At 37.0% G+C, this 22383-nt stretch overlaps 1 long non-coding RNA gene across 2 annotated transcripts in view; it reads left to right on the top strand.

Annotated features, from left to right (window-relative positions):
- LOC137861196 (uncharacterized) overlaps positions 1 to 22383 on the top strand; it is a 163938-nt gene that overhangs the window by 97203 nt on the left and 44352 nt on the right. For both annotated transcript variants that reach the window (XR_011099458.1, XR_011099459.1), the window contains exons 4-6: positions 10107 to 10234; positions 17481 to 17745; positions 21991 to 22145. This is a non-coding gene — a long non-coding RNA (uncharacterized lncRNA). The remainder of the gene's footprint in view (positions 1 to 10106; positions 10235 to 17480; positions 17746 to 21990; positions 22146 to 22383) is intronic.

The following is a 22383-nucleotide window of genomic DNA, read 5'->3' as shown; positions in this document are numbered from 1 at the left end:
CATACAGGAGAGGAATAAAAAAAAAGCTTTCTGTTAATAATATAAAACTAAAGCATAAACAAATATACCAGTAACACAAATGCCACTGGGATATTAACCAAGGTTAGTATTGCTGTGCTAGATTTGCTTCTAGCTACAATTATAAGACCATTTGTACAGTATATTTTTAATATTTTTCTTTACAGGCACTCCATTGATGTCATATACAGAGCTTACTGAATTATGCCGCTCACATATTTAACAACAAATAATCCTTCCAGGAACTATTATGGATTTAAGTGTGATTATAGTAAGGATATCCAATAGCTACTTTAACTTATGCACATATTCTTTTTGCAAAACTGTAGACAATTATACTGTAGCCTAGATAGGTATCAGTTTTAGTTGTGTTTCTAACAACTTCTTTCACTTTTGACTAAAAATGATGTGTGTTACAAAATTATCTCAAATGCTGTATGTGATTATTATATTATCCCCTCATGGCTGAGAAATTTGACATTTAAAATAATGTTACAAAATGCGCCAAAATGAGTTTCACTTGCTTCTTCTCTAGGTTAATTTTTACTTTAGTGAAATCAGAATTAGTCTGGCTGCTTCATGCAAATGGTCTTTCCTGTATGACACAGCAGGCAAATTAAAAATTTTCAATCAAGTGTCAGCTGGTAAAAGAAAAGGTAGTGCTCTTTTTTGCATGTGTTTGTTTCTGTTTGTGTACTGCACATTTAAGAAAAGAGGAAAACAGATTTTTGCAGAGCTATCTTTGAACCTTAGAGTTGCTTTACAACACTATTACTAACAAGCCACAGGTTAACACTACAGGAGCGGGTACACTCCTGTACACTACAGGAGTGGGTGAAAATGTAATTGAGGGGTATGATGACAGTTAATTGTCCATAATGTATTTATCCCAAGATGCACTTACGCATCTGTTATATACATGTATTTAGGTATTTGTTACTAGTAGCTTTGGTGATATTTAAGCAGAGGGGCATCTATATCTAAAAGACAATAAAAAAAGAAAATGCTATCAAGGGGCCCTGAAGTGGCAAGACAAAGAAAGTTCCTCTCTTTTTCACTGTCTCTGAAGTGAATAGGTCTATCTATTTCAATGGGATTTATTTATTTATTTTCCCTGCATATGCCTTATTAAGGTTTCAGTACAAAACACTTGACTCCTATTTCTGGTTGTACTACAGAACTGAATTACATGATTACCTGCAAGCATTTTAGTAGTGATGTATTTTGATATTTGCCTTTCTAATATAGTCTCTTCTCTGTTTCAGCTTATTGTTGTTATAAAACAGCTTCGTACAATAGATTAAAGTAGGGTCTATTCACCCATTGACACATAGAGGATTTATGTGTGGGAGTAACCCACAAACTTACCCTCCTCTTTACTGCTTCCCTCCATGCATGCCTTGTGATAATTAGTCATCTACTTTTATCTATATTTGTTTGCCATCCAGACATTTAAGATGAGAACAACAAGTCACTGTACTGAAGCAGTGTCCTGAATTCAAAATGCAGTGATGCAGCTCAAATGACTCAGGGTGATTATCCATTTTCTGGGCCCACTTCTGCTCCCTGTGAAGTCAACAGCAAAACTCCTGCAAGGGTCAGCAGTGAGAGGAACCAAGTCTCAAAAAATTAGGATATTTCTTTCTGGGATTGCTCAGCAGGAGTCACATAATTGAAACCAAACTGTGTATCTTTAAAATCCAGTGTAGATTAGGGTAGTAACAACATCATTTTAAGGCAGTGGTTAGTACCAGGCAAACACTCATCAACAGCACATGCTTTCCAAAACTGATTTTGTAAACAGGCAAGCTGTGCAAGGGGAAGGCTCACCCAATATCACACCATAGGAGAGCTGGGATCCTAACCTAGTTGTGCAGTCTGTGATGCTCCTTGGAAAGTTAACTTTGTCATTAGAGTTCATCTTTCTTGCTGTGGAGCTGGCCCTGCATTTTGATTTTCTAGACTCCCATCAACCTTAGCAGGATTTTGTAAGGGGGACATCAGTCCAACTATATATAAAATCAGGGCCTATATAACCACATTATCTTAAAAGCACAGAACTCAGTTCATATCAGAAGCTGCCTGCTGCATTTGAAATCGGCTAAACACGAGCATCTTAGAAATATTATCTGAAGTTGCTGAACACTGATATTAACCTGCAGCATGCTTGGAGTGCTCTGATAAAAATGCAGTTGCTGTGGTAATTGTTATATTATGTTCAGAAAAGTGCCAAGATTATAATTGCTTGCAAAATGACTGCAGTTCATCTTTAATCTATATGGCAAAACTGTTTACTAAAATTTAAAAAAAAAAGTCTTTGCATAAACAAATATATTCAGAAGTAGACTTTTTATTAAACTTTTAACACCAAAATTATGTTTATACTTTATTAACCATAAGCTATTTGTAATGTCTGCTGTTTGTTAAAAACAAAACCAAAAAGCACGTATAGCACCCAAGAAACCACAACAAAAAAACAAAACCCCAAAACACAACAAACCTAAACCACCAGAGGATGATTTCCTTAAGAATGTTCTCTCAGGTATGTTCAGAATATTAATTAGGCCCATCTATTTCTGTTGGATAATAACAATGTCCAAGAACTGAATAGAATCTGTGACCTGTGAAAGGGCCATTCATATGCTTTAGTCTGCCTTAGCGCATTCCTTAACAAGTGAACATAGACCTTTTTCTTAGTCATCCTAAATGTTTCAACTGTGTGTTTCATGGTTTGCTTCTTGTGTCTCCAAAACATATAGTCTTTTCTTCTTTTCTTTTCTTTTCTTTTCTTTTCTTTTCTTTTCTTTTCTTTTCTTTTCTTTTCTTTTCTTTTCTTTTCTTTTCTTTTCTTTTCTTTTCTTTTCTTTTCTTTTCTTTTCTTTTCTTTTCTTTTCTTTTCTTTTCTCCTTTTAGTGGGAAGTATTCTGTGCTCTCCTCATTTAAATGCTTATGCCTTTATGGTTATTTTTACTGCCATACCTATGGGGCTTCTTACTGTATTGCTTGTAGCTGAAGGAGATTTTAAAGGAATTAAATTTATGCTGTTTAAATCTTCAGGGGCATACAACAATATCTTAAACAATTAGCAATAATTAAAAAGCATCTATTCAACTGTTTAAAAAGCAAGTAGATTTAATTTAAATACAGTAGTCAGTCCTAAATTGTTTTTTTTGGTTGGTTGGTTGGTTGTTTTTGTTTGATTTTCATTAAAACCAGGATAGTTCTTCCCCTCTAACCCAGCCTGCTTTTCCTTTAGGAACTTTTCAGCAGCTACTTTGCTGAAGTAGTGCATCAGTTGTTTCGTTGCTTCCAACATGTGAAATGAGTTTGTTGGTTCAGAACATTTCCCAGGGGGGTTGTGTTAGGGATTACCAAAGCCTGCACAGAGCTGATGTAGGTATTCTCCTTGGTTGTTTAAGAGGTCAGAGGTTGAACTGATTTGGAAACTTAAGAGCCTGATCTGTTAAATGCAACTCTGCGTTAAGCACAGTGCCTGTACAAATACGTTCACAGTAGTTTAGTGAAGATACAGTAAAATATATGCAATCTTTGTATTCCAGTAACTATAATTATTATAATAAACAGTAAGATGGCATTAGATATTTTTTAAGTTCTTGCAAACAACTGTCTTGTCTGTTCAGTCTGTGTTCATGAGTGGTTGCTGTAGCAATTCTTATTTGACACAGTGCTGTTTCTGAGCAGAACGATCCTAGAACACAGCCTGTGTGCCTGGAGTAGTTCTGCTACTGGTCTCCAGTAAAGGTGGAAGGTACCTTTAGGTGGGACACCAGAAGCTTGCATGGCCAGATCTCAGCCAATGTTCCTTCCTAAGGCAGCCCCAATCTGTCTTGCATTTGTTCTACTGCATGATTAGGAATATAAAGTCACATATTGGATGCAGTTGGAACCTTTTAATTTGTACTGTTGTGACCAAATTAGGGAATTGGGGCTGTCCCTTGCTTGCCTGTAATCTTCTCCCTCCCTCTCTGTTCAAAACCATGTTCAAAATTTTCTGGAGAATTGTACAATGTACAATGCTATTGGGATACAGTGTCACAAAAGTACTTTTTGAGAGCAATTTTGATTTAGAGGTGTTTGTCCCTACTTGATCAGTCTTGGTTCACAGCACAATTCATTGATCACAATAAGCAGGATCAGGAGGACTGGGGCATAGCACCAACTCAACTGTTTGTGCCAGCTGGGGGCAATGTCAGCAGAACTGCATCCTTCCTGGATTGTAATCAAAATAACTTGTGTGACTTTTAGATACAAACTGAGGAAATTTTACATGCGTGTTTTATCAAGGTGATTAAAATGCTTGGATTCATGTATGCTTTTTTTTTTTTTTAATTTAGACAAAATATATATTTGTTTGGTTAATATTTTTTTTTCTTTTCTTTTCTTAGAGACTAAGAGCATTTTCTTGAGGGGATGCAAGGGGAAGGGATAAGTTCTAGACAGTTTGTTGTAAGTGCCAGATAAAGTGACAGCTACCTACATGAGCAAAATTTCTAGCAGAGCCTCACATCCACAGGAAAATGCTCGAGTCTACAAATGGAAAAAGGTTAAAAACTACTGACCTAAATAATTGGATTGGTTTTCAAGAGTGTTCTCATTGATTATAAACAGATGATGATAACGAATAACAGCTCCCATTATTGATGAAAGGCATCATTTCTGAGGAACTTGTCCACAGATGCTTAGAAGAAGGATACATCTAATACAAGTCTTTGATAAGGAGGAACATTTCTCCCTTGCTTGCGTATTTTGTATGCATAGTGTACATAAATATTTTTGCTTTCACACTATCCTATTTTTCTTTAGAACTCAGTTTAGAATCGAACTGTAGTAGATAAGAGAAAGTGTAAGACAAGACCTTAGTTTCATTTGTGATTTGTATGCTGCTTCATGCTTCAGTCCTGAAACTGCTTTCATATTTACTGTTACTGCTTGACCACCTGTTCTAAACTTAGTAAATTCAACATCCTGTAATACAGAGGATATTAAAAAAAAATGTGTGAATAAACAGTTAAATTTTATACCAGCTTTAGATCTTTTTTAGGTTGCCATATCCAACAGGTTTCATGTTTTGATTTTGTATTATTGTGGTAAATACAGAAGAGCTGTGTAGTTTACTGAGAGAAAAATTGTGTTACAGGAGAAAATTCAAGTCTGCATTTTAATTGGTAATTCTGGACACCCTCCTTGAAGTTTTTGTCTTTGATGTTGTCAGTCGTGTATTTCAGATCTCTGGGTTTTTAGAGCTTTGTCTTAATTAATCTTTTGACAGTTTCTCTAAGATTGATTTTGGCAGTAAATTTTCTCGGTCTTGTTATGCAATACTTGTGATTGTGACTGATAATAATCTAAGCTGAAAACACATAGAGACCTCTTGACAGAAAGGTTTATCATTCTTTTCAAAATATTTTTTTGTTCTATAAATAATAGCCTTGGTCCATTTTGTCGAACTCAATACCACTCTGATCTGTACATGTTTTGAGTAACTATATCGCACCAATTGTCAACCATGATCCATGCTTCTTCCAAAATGATATTTTCAGACATTTTTCTTTCTAAGTGAGGACATTTTGCTGTTATACTAATATTAGTTGGAACCAGTTTAGGTCACACAGAGATAAAGCTATCTGATCAGTACCCTATCAGGAGAGTATTTGTGTAAGAATTTGATTAAATCAGTAATCTGCTCTCAGGAAGTTTTGAATTTATTGAACTCCACTCCTTCCTCTGAAATCTGGAAGACTACTGTTTAAAAACATAATCTAATCTTGCCTTCTGGGAGCATTTATAGTTACTGTACTCTACAAGGAGCTAAGCTTGTCTACATGAGCATAGCCCAGAGTTTCTATGCTTGCTCTGTATGCCCTGACTGGCAAAGTGGAATAGGACTTGGAGTCAGTGAGCCACTGGAATATCAGAACATGTGGAGCAGATGGCAAGGGGATCTGCAGGCAGCGGTTGGTCCTTGTGTCTAGCAAGTGAGTGAAGCTGCTGTGCTATGGGTGGGGGCAGCAGTCGTGCAGGTCTTGCATCCATGCATCCCACCTTCTGCTCACTTCAGTCACACCCAAATGCACTTAAAACTGTCAGCTTCATATTGTGACTTAATTGTGAAGTAAAGAGAGGTTGTTTAATAAATAGGTATGATCATCCTCGCTACTCAGAAGAGGGAGCCAGAAAGCCAAAGTCAGGGAATCCTGGGGGCCGTAGAAACACGAAGGCTGCTGGAACACACACATGCAAATGGCAAATTTGATTACAACAATGGGCTGTCTGCTTTGCAGCTCCTGGAAGCCCACCCTCAGCCATAAAAATGCAAAAATAGTGCAACAGGCAATGTGGCAGAACAGGGCGCTCTGTATTCATTCACAATTAGGTGTTCTATTCTGTTGTCACCAGATGCTGCCACGCACATTACACAACAGAAATGGGATTAGCAGGAATAACAAAAACCTGTCAGAGTACAAAACCATGGCCTAGTAGTCCTGACAAATTAAACAGCCTACAATGAGTGCCAGAGCATGAAAATCACTCACCCTTCCTCTTCTATCTCTCAGAGGTAGGCAGTAAATGCCTTCTTAAAGGCAGGCCACCATGTAGCCAACACTAGAAGAAGGGGGAAAAGGCACTTTTCATTTCTCATTGAGTGTAGAATAAGGACAAGCCACCTGACCAGTGAATATCTGAAACTTATGTGTTTCATTCTGTTAAATACTGAATAATTCACATGCTCCTGGTATGTCCTAACACTTGTTAGAAACACTGTTATACCTAGCAATATAATTCTATACATATGAGCTTCCATGGAGTGCTATTAACTTGATTTGTATCCATGTAATGCAATATAAAATAGGTCCAACAACTATGTGAAATTCATGTTTTGATCACTATCTTCATGCCGGCGGGTCATCAACAGAGGATGATGGAGGATTCAGAGGGTGAGAGAAGTCTGTGCAGAAACTAGCTCCAAGGCTGGAAACCAGATGATGCGTGTTTTTTTGTATAGTGCTGTGGGACAGCTGCAGTGTTTTCAGGTTTTTAAGATAAGAACAGGAAGCTCGTGTCTGCTATAGCCTGTTTTACTTATCTTGAGTTTAATAACGGTGTCATTAAGCTAAGCAGCCAACTGTGTTTGAAATTTTTCTAGGGCTCTATGACAAGTTTCTCCTTGCAACTTGTTGTCCTTTCTGAATCAAACTCATGTCAAAAGCAGTGACTTGTAACAAACTTTTTCGTGTGCTTTTTTCAAAGCATCCTTCGGTTTTGTGAGCTGCCTATCTTTGGCTCATCTAATCTTACTATTCTCTGTAGATAGTGAACATTGGTCATTCTTATTGCATCTGTACAATTTGTCAGCTGGAAAATTTTTCTCCCGGCGACTCTCAAACATTATTTGCTGGTCCTAAGCTTGGTGCATTCTTGTCCTTGCCATAATCTCAGCTATATGGTTTTTCATTTTTTTGCTGTGTATGGTTTCTAATAACTGAAGTGAATGAACATCAGCAATGGAGAAACAAAAGGTAAGTAGCTCAAAGACCAAAAGCTTTACGCAGGCTTCCAGGTGATACTTACTTTCATGATACTCTTTTTTCCCCCATATACTTCTTTATTCTCACTTTTCTTCCTGCCTGAGGAGTGGCAGATAAGTCACAGGTGCTACTGTAAAGTTTAGATGACCAATGCAGCAAGGGTGACAAATACTATTTTCTTACCTCTTTCCTGACCCCATAAGATTTTCAAGATTTCTTCTGGGAATTACGTGCAGAAGACGTATTTCTTCATCTATGGCACAAAAGCAATTTTTTCCCTTTATTTCCACCCTCTGAGAAAGTTCTTGGAGTAATAGATAAAATGTCAGAAATAATTAAGAAAAATACTGATATACACTGTGGCAGAGAATTATGCCTTTTGAGATGGTTGTTGTCGTCATCTGTAGTCAGTCCCCTGATAGATATAAATACCAGCTTTATCACCCTGTTTTAGATGATGGTGTGTTGAATTAATGTTGATGAAGGCTATATTTTGGCAACTTCAGTTAGAGCAAAAGAATGATTTCTGTTGCGAAGCAGAGGACATAAGATCAGAATAGTGTGAGTAATCAAAACAATACAATTCCTTTATATACTTTTTATTTGGTCCTGTTCATGAAAATCCTTTATTCCTTTTTTTTATTATTTTATTCAATTTATTTTTATCTTAAGCATGATTATGTATGGAAAGTAAACATATCTGTGTGCTCTTTGTGCTTAGAGTGCAAACAGTGTTAATATGTTTAATGTATTAAAAACTAAAAGCAGTGACTGGCAAGTGGTGATAGTTAAACTCAAAGAGATTATGACAATTTAATGTTATGGAGGAGAAAATAGGTAGGTGCTGGTTACACCCTAAGGAATCTCCTGTGATGAGGTGACTAAATAGTATATATACAAATATTGTAGTACCCATATGTATATTCAAAAAAAAAAAAAAGAGAGAGAGACCAGAGACTTTTTGTTATGATATATCTAGGAAAAGCATACTTTCCCTTGTTTGTTTTTTTTTACAGAAAATTACAACCTTAGAGAAAAAGGGGCATCCTGAGTGAGAGGACTGCCACTGTGAAAAGAGTAAGAGTGAACTTAAAGGGAATTGTTTGCAAGATAGTAGAGATATTGACAGGTAAGAAATGGAGATTTGATGTAAGTATCATAGGAATCAAAAGCAGAGGACAAGAAATGGTACTGGAAGAATAGGAATGACAAGAAAATATGAGGAGAGAGATGCAGAGGACTAGTTCCATACCAAACTTGCCTGCAATAAATACGAAGTACCACGTAATGCTGGCATGGCACTCTAGGCTGAGTATAGAACAGTTCTGTCCCATAGAATTTCCTGCCTAAGGGCTTTTTTTCTGTCTGGCATGGAGAACATGTATCCAGTTAGTATGCATGCCCTGGAGCAATTGTTTCTTTTACTGTCTTTACTTTTTGGGCTAAGTTTCTGTTCAGATTATTAGGTGTTTATGCCCTTAAGAAAGAATCTTTTTGTCCTGGATTTTTAAAATAAAAGGTCTTATTTATTTTCAAGGGAAATGCATCATGACTAGATTTATAGTGCCATGTACTCAAAGATCAAATTGCATGACCACGAGCATTTATATTTTTATTTATTGGGAATAATATAATATAAAGCTTCTTAGCTTATGTGCAGCTTAAGTGTTGAGCATTTATCTTTTTCAAAATACATTAGAAAGGCAAATGGACTTGGAATGCCAGTTAAAAAGCAAGGATCGCTCACTGTAATTTATTACTTTTTGTATTTAGGTAGATTTGAAGTAGGAGTTATATTGCCTGCAGATCAACTTGAATTGCTCTACTATATTTTATTAGGTATACAAGGTAGCAATTGGTTGCATAAGGGGCTAAAAAATAAGTCCTAAATCCTTGTCAACTTTTAAATGATACTTTTGTATTCTTTGATTTATTAAAAAAAAAAAAAGCCTCAACAGCTATGTCTACATAGCATGTAGGTACCTTAACCTGCTTTAGAATGGATCTCTGTATAAAAAGCCTGTGTACACATGCAAACCTTTGTAAACCAAACCTCAATGTAAAACTCAAAATTTTTTTCCAGACCTTGGAAATTTTGGGGTATAAGGACAATACTCAGGGCCAGATTTCTTATGGTCTTCATTAGACTGAAACATTGTCTGGGTGAAAATCCTCAGAAGAGGCATGTTTTGGGCATGCTTTGTTCACATGAAGGAAAATCCCTCAAGTCAAAACAGAGTAAACTAACTAGTCTACTGCCTCTTTATATGAAACTGGGATTTTTTCAGATTTTTGGTCTGGAGCTTTTCTGATACTTTTTGACTTCTGTCTCTCTCTAGATTTAAATTTCTTTTCTCCTTGTCTATCCAAAGTAAAGCTAACAGTGGAAAAATGAGAATATCCTGAGTTAGAAGGGACCCACTGGGATCATTGAATCCAGCTCATGGATCTGCACAGGACCACTCAGTTATCCTGTTCTCATCACAGATAGAGCAAGTCTCTGATGACAAACAAAACTCAGTGTTTATTTTCTTTACACAGGCATGGAAATCCACCAAGGCTGACTCAGGAAATCTAAATTTTGCTGCTTTCCCAGATTTCTGAATCCTGGGAGCATGGAAAACTCCCTGGTATTTGAGATATGCAAGTAGTCTCCCAGCATATGATGTGTGAGTATAATCTAATACATTTATCAGGGAGCTAGAAAGTACATTGTCTTTTAATGTAAATGTTGTAGCAAAGTCCTTAGAACTAATTTCTTGAAACAGTTAAGAAAGCTGACAGAGCATAACAGAGTTGGAGGCTGTTACTCTTGTTGCTCAGCTGACTGTTGTAGAGGGGCCGAGCTCAGTAGAGCACTGCACACAACCAGTAAATACAAATTGTTGGTATCACCTGAAGATTATTGTTATCTTTAGAAGACTGCCTGTGATGTGGATAGTTTTAATGCACAATATGATGCGTGGTATGAAGCAAGTTTTTCAGGATTTCAGACAGAATATGAGCTGTGGAGGCAGACCTCACCAAGGAGATGTGTCAACCAAATGATTAATTGTGGTGGCCAAATAGTTCTACTGAAGCTTCTGGAAAGTGTCCTCTTCTCACCTCATTGCTGGCTCCACAGGGCTTTGAATCGGGCTCTGTCCAGCTGACTTTGTAAAGGCTGAGTCTGCCTTTCCATTTTAGCTTGCATGAAGATCGTAGTTCTAAAGCAAGTCTTATGATTGTCTCTGCTTTTTGTGCCCTCATTCATGTGTTGGTTACATAAACCAGAATTAGTTTTGGATAAAAGTAAACCAGATGTGCTCCAGAACTACATCTTGGTGGAGTCCAGCTACTAATAGGCACCCAGTCTGTGGGATCAAACAAGACCTAGTCCAAAGTTGGTTTTTGTTTGGTTGGTTTTTGTTTGTTTTTTAAATAAATGCTTATAATGTAGGTTTTTTGTCCTCAGTGTGAACTGTTTTGCTCTGTATATCTGATTCTTCTGGTCTGCACTATTTGCCAACGGTGTTAGAAGGTGCTCGGTCTGTCTGTGGTTCAGGTTCTTAAAAAGTGAAATGGGGAAGATAATACTTGACCACAGTTATCAAACAGTAAGCATCTCAGATGAAAGCCTGAGTAAGTCCGAAGTATAATAACAAATATTTTAACTCTTAATATGGCCCCATATTCCTCATGCAATTCTTTCTAATTTAAAAGGTATGGATCTGAACTGTAAAAATACACAAAAATTAATGGCAATGCAAATAATTAAATGCTTATAAGATAAGCTCTGCTTGGTATTCCACATGGTTTTCAGTGCATGGTAATAGTTTATGGACCAGTTTCCTGTGCAGTGCTGCCAGTGTAGGGATATACATGTATAAAAGAAAAGGAGAACAGAAGTCTCTTGGTATAGCAGACTGCTGCTAAATAAATCTGTACCAGGCAGGTACAGTATCACCCTAAATGAGGCATAAATCATTAATCAAATTTTAGAAATAGTCATACCAACCAAGGCAGTGTGGCATTGTGAATCTTTCATGAGAGAAAAAAATACTTTTTGCAGTGTTTTGTTTAATCTGTTTTAATAATAGTCAAATTTTGTTCACTGGGGAATTCATGCCATTTAGATTTTTTCATTGAAATGTGAAAACAATGTACTCATAACCAAGTGAAATTAGATTTATGGCTTTTTTTTTCTTTTTTTGGTCTTTTTGAAAAACAAAATACTTAGTATGCAACCTAGGAATTGATTTTGACACTGGGATATCGAGCCATTTTTGTGGAATTGCAAGAAAACATGATAAAACAATTGTTTGCTATTAGTGCTGTTGGTAGCCCTTTGAACTGGTGAAAGGGATACAGTCCTTATTATTCAGATGTATTTTGCTTTCTATGTTAAAATAGTATAAATGCACAATTGGTTCTATAAATCCTTGAAAGATACAATATTCACCTTAATATTTTACAATTAATTTTGATCCATCTTAAGTTTCAGCATGAGTTCTCATTGGCAGCACGATGTCAATAAATCATCAGAGCACCATTGATCAACTGACTTATTTAACACTGCACAAACAGCAAGAATTTATACTGGGCCACAAACCCCACATCTTGCCTTTGCTGTTAAGAGAGTTAATAATTTCACACTGACAGGTTATCAGGTTTTATCTAGACACAGAGTTAATATGAAAAATATTTGGAAGAGATGTGGGCAAAACACAAGTTGGGGTAGGTCTGATCCCAGATCTCTGAGCTGTTCCAAGTGAGACAGTCAATACTGTGTCTCTTAGAGCCTCAGTTTCTCCATCTGAAGAAATGAGGAAAATTATTCAGGTCCTTATAATATAATTATAGATTGACTGGGTCTCACTCTTTTCAGTCCATTTTCTACTTATGTTGTAGGATACCATTTCCAAAGTTCAGTTATCCTTAACCAATTTTCTTAGATTTTAGTCTGACTAGTCTCATTACATGTTTCTCTGCTCTCCATCCCCTGCTCATTTTTCTTTTCATATGTTACATTTCCCACATGCAATTGTAGGATTCAGCCTATATTGGCTTTATTATAACTTTTGCCATCTTCATAATGAACTGGCTCTGTTTTCTCATTTCATGTGCTGAAAAGAAACCACTGTCAAATAGCAACCATTAATAGCATGAATTTCTTTATCTTGCTAAACAGAAACACTCAGATCTTCACCTGATAAATTTAGTAAAATTTGATCTGACTCTTCCTTCTTCAAAACACCAGCCTGACATCTAAGTTAGGTCTTAGATAAGAACAGTCATTAAGGCTTCCTCTTCTTTGGGAGAAAAACAAAACAACAACAAAACAGAAATATTCAGAGAATGATTCAACATGAATAAGTTGAATCCTTCATACAAGAGGAAGGTGTGTGAAAACCCTCCCCCAGAAAGAGAAGCAGAAGGGCATCCTTGGATGCATGGAGTCCTGGCTTCACATACTTTATACAAGGAATGGAATCATAGACAAGGTTGGAAAAGCCCTCCAATAGCTGCATAAACCGGATTTTTCAGACTGAGAAACTGAGCTGGGCAGATATGCAGGGGAGGTATGTAAAAACTGTAGAAGATCATGACTGATGTGGAGAGGAGAAGTGCCCACATTTTTTCTGATACCAAAAGTGTGGGCATTTAATGCAGACAGCATTTTCAGACTCAGCAGACTGAGTTCTGCATGTGGCGGATGGCCATGTGCTGACTATGATGTCCCCATGTGTTGTGGGAACTGACCATTTGTGAAGATTCATTGGGCACCGGACAGGTTCATGGAAGAGAAATCCACTAAAGATGACTTATAGGAAGTCTCAGAGATGCAAAGTTTTGGAGGCTGGAAGAGTTTCCTGGGAAAAAAAATGCTAAATTTTGCTGCAGTTCCTTTCTTGCAGTAATTCCCAAGCATCCACTTTTGGTCACTGCCAATGACAAACTGGACATCTTTTGCGAGCTGTTAAGACTCTTTATAGTGTCCACTACCTCAGTTATCTGCCTAAAGCTGGTGAATCTGTGCCTCTGTTTGCAATGGATAGTTGTGGGTTTCCCACAGAGGCCAGTTTGCGCAGACCTGCTAATGGGCCTGCACCTGTGATCCAACTTGCACGTACACACATTAGTGTTTGTTAAGGTAAAGTCTCTAGCATAGCATTAAATTGAGTTTTAAATGAATGAGCTGATAGAAATGCCATCCGAATGATCACATTTCAGTTCAGCAAGACTGAATTTCTTTTCATTTAGGAGAGCTCTGATCTAATTTTATGTTTTCCCACTGGATTTTTATTTTTCCCAGTCAGCAGGGTAATGGGTTACATTCTGGTAAAACACACAAATATTTTCTAACTGCAAGCCATCATATTTCAGTGGTTTCAGTTTTTCAGATTGTTATCCGCAACTGTTATTACTATGCTATTGTAACCACCACTTTTTTCCAGACTGAAAGCACTGCTACTTGAACTCTGATCCCATGGATAGAGTGTGAACAGCACCTTTAGTAAAACAGCAAAAGCTATCTGTTAAACCATGGCCATTTAAGTCGTCATAGTCTCTCTGTATATATTGAATACTGAAGAAAAAAAAAAAAAGGAAAAAAAGGAAGCTTGGTCTTTTACTAATGAATGTATTGTGTGAATTAATATATTTAACCATTTTAAAGCATGGAGTATGTATATGCTGCATTTATGGGACTGAATTTCTAATAACTTTTCTAATTAGAGGCTGAATTCAGTTCCAAATGGGCAGATAACTACGTAAACCACTAATCACAGCACTAGTCAGATCTTGATGTGTCTTCAGTACTTAATTTAGTCAGAAATCCTTAAATAATTAAGTGATTTTTAATTAAAGAAAGTAGGGTATTTAGTTGGTTTATTTTTAGGCAAGAGAATATATATCAACACTATTCCTTGTCTTTACTTTTCTTTAATATCTTTTCTTTCTCTGCCTTGCATTTTGTGGCTTTTGGATTTTTTCTTAGTTACACATTTTTCTAAAAAACAGTGACTTTGATTTGTAAATGTGAAAGTGTTCAATAAAAACCTATGGCTTCAAAGTGTCCTTATTTATATTTAAATCCTTCCTCTCACCTGCTGTTTGTTGCTTTTTAGTTATGTCACCAATACCACTGGAGCTCAGAAATCTAGCAAGTCTGCTCTTAACTCCCAGACATATTTTCCCATGTACTCTCTTGTCCCTGCAACTTCTGATGTAAAACAGATTTAAGTTTGTGTAGAGCAGAGGTCAACATGAAAGCTTAAAACAAAACAAAACAAAACAAAGGGCTGGCATTCAACTTTTAGCTCTGGTTCCTATTATAACTCAAAGTTCTATTTTAGTATTTTTTAAATGGTATTATTGTTCTGCAGCCATACCCTGCCTCTCATTTGTACTGAATTTTTTAATGGCTGTGATGCCCAGTTTAGATAAACTTCTAGACTAGTTGATGATCATTTGACTGAACTGTGGACACTTTTGCAACAATAGTAAAATTTATGAGTATTTTGCAAATGGAGCTCTGTTGAGTTTGCATTTATTTTGCTTTAGGCTAAGTCCAAACACATAGCTTTGAACCCATTCTTCCTATTCCTGAGTAGTTACTTGCACAGTCATGACTTTGGTGAGACTTGGTTTGGGAAGTGGGAGTAGTTACTTCATGAGATTACTTCAGTGATAGGTTTCCTAAAACTTTATTGCTAAGTGCTTCATTTTATTTTTATTTACTTGTAATTTATTTATTTATTTATTTATAGAAAATAGTTTATTCAGTTCTGTAGCTTTGTAGTGACACATTTGTTTCTGAATGCCTCAGTAAATAATCAGGAGTTGTGTTGAGTGAGGGTTAAATACTGCATGCTCAATGTGTTACTCAATTTACAAGTGTTGTATATATGTATCCAGCCTTCTGCATTTTTCAGTGCTTAATCAGATGGAAATTACAATTGGAGGTGTAATTCAGCATTGTGCTTAAGGTCATTAAGCCCTGTGGTAACGGGTAAATCCAGACCCTGCTGTGGCCTTATAAGGCAATTTGGCAAAGAAACGGGCTGTTTTACTGAGCCATTGAGACTCGGACAAGGTCTGTGTCCCCATTAAGGGATGAAGCCCCACTGTATGAATTTTCTGTATTTTAACTTACATGGAACTTGTCTAAGCTGACAAGGATATATGCAGAGTGCCTGCTGGCTTACACCACTTCCAGCCTGTCTTTTTCTTCTAGGGAGAAGTAGGTACCCTGGGCAGCCTTGGAGTTGCTCCAAGGTGTTTGCCTTTCTGGTGTTCAGTTCAACACAGACTGGTCGAGTAATCTAGCATGAGCACAAGTCGCTGTGGAAAAAGAAGCACTTTTTCTCCCTGGAATTTCATTCATGCAAAATGAATCCCGGGCTGGGGTAAAGGGAAAGAAGACATTCATTGTAATAACTACAAATCAGAATTAAGATTCATATATTATGAAGATTTAGGCCTTATCCTTTAGGGGATTGGGAATTGGACTGAAATTGGAGGGTTAAAAAAGTTATATATAACTTCATAGGAGCTCATAAAAGATTGTATTAACTAGGGTAAGTATTCTGCCCATAGCAAAGTCTGAGAAGAACTCTCAGCTATGAATTTGCTGTTAATTTAGCACCTCTTTTGCTTTCCTCAGCGGTCATTTATTGCCCTTCTAGTAGTGATGGTTTCTTCATGCACATGAAAGACAGGGTGGAAGGTGGAGATCAGATGAAAAGGCATTGGTGAAATAGAGCCCTCTGAAAAATTAAGAGTTTTTTTGTTTTTGTTTTTGTTTTTGTTTTTTTTTAATGCATACTTTAGCATGTTATACTAAAAATCATCATGGCCCTAGGGCTTTCAAATGTGTTTGATTCTTCTGTCCATGATGAAGAATTTGAGCATTTGGGGGTAAATCAGGTGGTTAATTTTGAAGTTGTTTGCTACAGCTGTGTAAATCTTAGAGAACTCTGATGCCTTGAACACAGTATAAAATCATATCTGAGATGGACATTGTAAGGAGCAGGACTTTATCACAAGATAAAGTGATATCACAACAGTTTTATCACAAGAAAGCTGTTCCCAGTGAGGAAGGGTTATTTGCAGGAGATTCTGAGATGAAAGGAGGGAGAGAATGAATCTGATGTGAGATTTATATTGAGGATGCCATGGAGTATTCAAATAAAAGGTATTCTGTAGAATCCACTGAAGATTTAAGTTTATTTTAGTACCCATTGTTCCATGCACAAAAGCTCTATAAGCATACTAAAGTGTAGCAAATTTTAGAAATTTCAACAAATGCTATTATTAACCCCAAGGTGCTTAAAATCATGAATTTGATTCTGACAAAATTTTAAATAATAGAAACAATACATGCAATACATATAATAAAAGCTAGTGTCATATTTTCAAGCATCATCTGATATTAAGCATTGTGAACATTGCCTTTTTATCGTCAGATTTAATATATGGCATATCCTCTGTTGTCACATACAAAAACTAAATAACTGAGACTTGCATATAATCTTGAGCTGCCAATGTTGTCCAGATGGCACTCTTTTTTCCTCAAACTGTGGCAATCCATCTTCACCCTTGTTTCCATATTAATTACTTATCCACTTTTTTGTATGCTGGTTAAAGCTAAGAAAGTAGGGTTTTCAGGTCCTATTCCTAACTCTCTTGCACTACAACACTGAAACACTGTTGTTTATAATCTTGACTTTTATTTATTTTTTTTTTTATGATAAAATCCACACAAAAGATGTGTTGTAAATTCTGGTTAAAGTTGAAGGTTCATTCAATCTTGTGTATGTTCAGTGGTCTCTTGTTTCATACATATGGTGAATTTACCAAGCGAATGCTGGTAGTCTAAAATGTAAAGATAATTTTTTGTTTGTTTCCTTGTTTGTTTGTTTGTAATTACAGGAATACTGACATCTTAAATGTTCCAAAATTCCTGCTTTTGCCTCTCTTGCTGGTGATACCAGTGGAAAAGAGCATATTCTACACAACTCCAGAAGTTAAGTTTTGTATTTTAATGAACTTGCAGTTCTTCCCTTGGAAATAGAAGATATAATACTGAAACAACTACAGATTCTCATGTGACTATGAGAATACATGGCAGTCAAATGAAACACTGTCTCAAGAAAGTTGGCTGTAGACAAAATTTCCACAGACACCAAAGGATCTGGTAAGAGCTCATGTGCTAGTGAAAACATTCAAGGCATTACTGCATAAAAATATTGCAGTGCATTGCATTTTGTTTGCTGGAGGGTCACATGCCCTGTATTGTCCTGCCATAACTACTTCAGAGGGGTTCACCAAAATAAAACGGGCAGTTTTCAGAGCATTGGTTAGTTCCCCCCCTTCCCCCCATAGACAGGACCAACAAAACCATATTATTTGCATGCATTCTAAGTGAAACCAGGACACAAATTATTTTTAATGTTTAAAAAGTTGTATTATAATTACTTAAACATCTTGTTTTCTTGCTGCAGTCTGAATTAAGTAGATGAAAATTCTGTCCTCAAAATCTCAAGTTTCAAAAGAAACATGACTCTCTGGATTGTCTAACTTCCTTTCTCAGAGATGTGTCAAGTCTAGTATCTCTGTGTGAAACACTGATGTGACAGACCGCCATAGTGTAATGTGTTTAACCACCCCAATGATGCATCAACTGGAAGGGGTTCCCAAAGATTCAGTTTGCACATGCACACACACACACAAAAAATAACATGAGGAAGAAACAGTTTGGGGAAGCGGAACATTAATCTTTTTCACAGTTTGGGACAATTTAAGTTATGAAGTATTTGCAAATGTTCAATCAATTGGACTGCTTGATTGTCAAACTTATTACTTTGATGGCAGATTATCTTTTGCAAGAGAAAAGCTTCTCTTGACCAAGACCTTTTATGTTAACTGCTCCAGAAAGAAGCTGTTATATTTTCCATAGGACATAAATATAGATGCAGGAAAAAAGTGTGAAATATCCTTGTATCTTTGGCCAAATTTCAAGATTTTCATAGGAACAGGTTAGTTAAACCTTTTACACTCTCAAATTAGGGGGGAAAAGGCACTTTTCCCTTCCCATCAATAATTATATTTAATAGAAATAGTCATCTGGTGACTGTATCTTATTTAATGTTTGTAGTAGCAACTCAGTACTAATTGCAGATAGATTCACGTTTACAAGTTGAAGAAACTGCATGAAAGCTATTAATTTCTCCCTAAATTTTCAAATACTTTTCCAGAGTGTCATTTCATGCCTGTTTTACTTGTAACATATTTAAGTTCAAAATTTGGCAATTCCAATACTAGATAACATCACATTTATAATACAGCAGCAATAGAGGCCTCAGTGAGACTAAACTGACCAAATTGAATCTGTTTCCTTTTGCATAACGTTATCATATCTGGAAAAAGTAGTTATACAACTAGAAACCCTAATGTCCACATTGTGTGTATCTTCTGTCAGTTTCTTTTTTTACTCCCTGGATAGATACAATGCTGGGTTGTATCTATTGGGTCTCATCATCTCATAGGCCTGTCTTCTTGGGTTTACTAACTGTATACCCCAGAGCTTTTGCTGAGTGTTGGCCAATTGTTATCCTCACTTGTCCTTAGCTTCCACATTGCCCTGCTCAGAGAAATACAGGGTATTGTACAGGTCTGCCACAACTGAACCTCCTCATAAAACTACATGAAACTGAACATCTGCCCCTGCACAGAGATGCATGGATGAATTTTATGCCTTTATCACGTTCATTAAGACAAACCATTTTGTGGGCTGGTGTCACACATCCCTTTCCAATCACACCGAACTGACACAAAGCTTCAAGCTTCAGGGGAGGTATTTGGAGTGGAAAGTCTGTCATATTCAGTGGAGATGAATGCTTGGAAGATGTCTTTCTCAACCACAATATAGCTTTATGACAGTGCATTTTTATATGCAATGGTAAATTTGTGGTACTTATATATGTTGTACACCTTAATGAATGCTGTCAGTACTGTAGTTAAGGCATGGCATAGGTTGAAGTCTGATACAATAAAGCTATCCATCTGACTAGCAGTGCTCTGTAAAGCTTGTGCTGACAGAATCAATAGGAGCAAGATGGCCAACATATGGTGAAGGAGGAAGGGAAGAGAGGAGGAGGATACAGGCATAGGTGGGTAACTCCATGAAAAATGCGAACCATGGATTGGTGATTTAGCTGGCATCTGGGTGCCATGGAGGGAAGGCTTGTAAATACAGAGAGACGGAACTAAGAGGGGACGTAGGAGCAAAATCAACACCAGAGTACATGCTACATACTGTTGTAGTGTTTAGTCAGCCAAATCTGGCTGATTTTTGGAACAGTCTTTTTTTTTTTTTTTTTTTTTCCCAGCCTGTCTCTTATTGCCCTTCCTTGCCCACACCTGCTGTTTTCCTCTGGGACATTGCACTGACTGTCTCGTCTTGGTCTGTAGGTGTGTGGTACTGCATGTATGTGCCACATGCTGCCCAGTGTGGTGGTGAGCAGGGAGTGTTCTCATGAAGCATGCAGCATGCCAGCTCTCTGTATTTCTGTTATTTCTGTGAGGACTGGAGCTTGTTATTTTATTTTATTTATTTATTTTTTCCCTGTGGATCTTTTACATGCAAGTCAGGCTTCACATAGCCCACAGTCAAAAAAAAAAAAAAATTATTCTCCACTATCTCCACTACAGAGACAAATAGCAACATGTGGCTGGAAGATAACAGAAACGTACATGCAAGTGCAAAAATTAAATATGGAAATATGAAAATGAGGGGGTTTTATTATTTAAAGCAAAAGAACTGATTCACTCGCCATTGCTGGAAATTACATGGGTCCTTATTTCCTTAGCAGCCCATCTCAGAAGAACAAAATAGAAAAAAGGTAGAATCCCATAGATAAGAAGCACCATCTCAGTACCCAGTCATGTTGCTTGCCTTGGCAGTGGGAGTCTTTTGCAAAACTTTGCAGACAGCCTGAAAAAAAAAAAAAAAAAAAAAAAAAAAAAAAAAAAAAAAAAACAGCAAAAGATAAAGGCAAAAGAACATGTTAGAACAAAATGTTATGCAGATGTGCAGTCTTCCTGCCTTCCTGGTCCTGTCTCCAGTCTTGTTGCCGCCTTACACCTTCCTATGAAACACTGGATTTATTTTTGGTAGCTGTTTCTTCATCTTCCACTACCAAGTTCTGCAGCTCCTCCCTCCCCGTGTCCCTTCCCCCTGCGCATAGCCCACACCTTTGCCAGATACTTAATGTAGAAATGATTACCTTTGCTTCTTGCAAACTGCCCCTGCTCTGTGGTGGTTTGAACAAGTTAACTGATTGCTGCAAAAGAATCACGGTGTTCAGCAATGAGGCTGGTTGTCTCTAAGCCACATCACACTGGAGTCTGCAGTTAAGAACTGCCTCCAGGAGCAGCAGAGAGACAGAGATACAGACCCTACTATTAAGGATGCACACTGCTGGGATCACTCTCTTCCTTCTGTTAATTTGTCCGACTGTGTTTAAAAAGGGATAAAGCAAAAGAACCATGATCCCGTAATTTTCATTAGTTTCCAAGAAGTCAAGTTGTCAAAGTACACCTTAATAGGCAAGAAAATGAATTATCTAGCATTCCTCCTTTTATGCAAGGGCTTTGTATGAATTTTGTTCATTGGGTTGGGACTGTCTCTTGCCAGGGCCTTTGCTGTGAAAAGTAAAATTAGAAACCAAGCCTGATGTGGGCCAATATTCCGATATATGTAATACAGTTGTATGGAAATGAGCATTCATTTTAAGTTAAATTATCCTGGCCTGTGTGTGGAAGCAGTCCTGATTTTGGAATCAAGCCAAGCCCCATTTTCTGCATATAAACACCAAAATTTTGGTTGCAAAAATGAGCGATGACCCATCAAATTTACTTACTGGAATACATCCTGAACATTGTGAGTGCTCCAAGACAGAGCACGAGGCTGCATTTTTTTTTGCTTACTAAAACATGAACAAAACACATTTTTAAAATTAGATAGATAGATGGTTTAGCTCCAGCGTTTCCCAGTAAGTTAGTTTTCCATTAAACTTTAAAACATTAAACATCTACACCACATGCTCTTCACCGTCACCCATACACAATGTTCTTACAATTTGTCTGCTACTTCACGCAGATATTTACTCTTCTCTATTTGTTTCCTATGATTTGATACCTTATTTTCCCTGCTTCCCTCTATATGTACTTTTTCCTTACACTGTTCCTCTTATTTAACTTTTTCTTCCTCTTGACCAGCTCCTTTCCAATGGCTTTTATTTTCTAGAATACCTATAATTTTCCTTGGCTGGTAACAAACCTCTGATTGACCAGTCCTTAGCTTTGAAGTGTGTCTTTTACCATCGCAGCCATACAGATTGTCTACATTAATTTATCTTCATCATTGCCCAACGTGCAGTTCCTCCAAACAACTCCTGTTTTCCTGGGTATCTGTCAACTGGTCACATTCGGAGACACTGGGAAGGTAATGTGCTTTGAAGATTTTGTTTCCTGCTCGTTGCCTGAATGGGAAACTGCTGAGTTTCATCTCCTCCCTGCCACAGTTAACTCCAGGTATTTATTAAATATTTGATATTGTATGAGTCAGAAAAAGATAAACTATTTCTTGTCTTTAAAAAGTACACAAAATCTAAAGTTTTCACTTTACCTGCTCCTGACTTGGTCCATAAAGGTGAGAAGGTGGAGACATGGCCACCTCCATATGTCCTCGGAAGATTAGGGTAATGGGAGAGGATAGGTGTGGCCTGGCCTGTACTTCCCATGATACCAAGTGCAGTGAACAGATAGGTGT

The sequence above is a fragment of the Anas acuta genome, chromosome 9 (genome assembly GCF_963932015.1).
Source record: "Anas acuta chromosome 9, bAnaAcu1.1, whole genome shotgun sequence".
NCBI lineage: Eukaryota > Metazoa > Chordata > Aves > Anseriformes > Anatidae > Anas > Anas acuta.
Note: the sequence above shows the minus strand (reverse complement) of the source record. Positions and strands in the feature narration are given on the sequence as shown.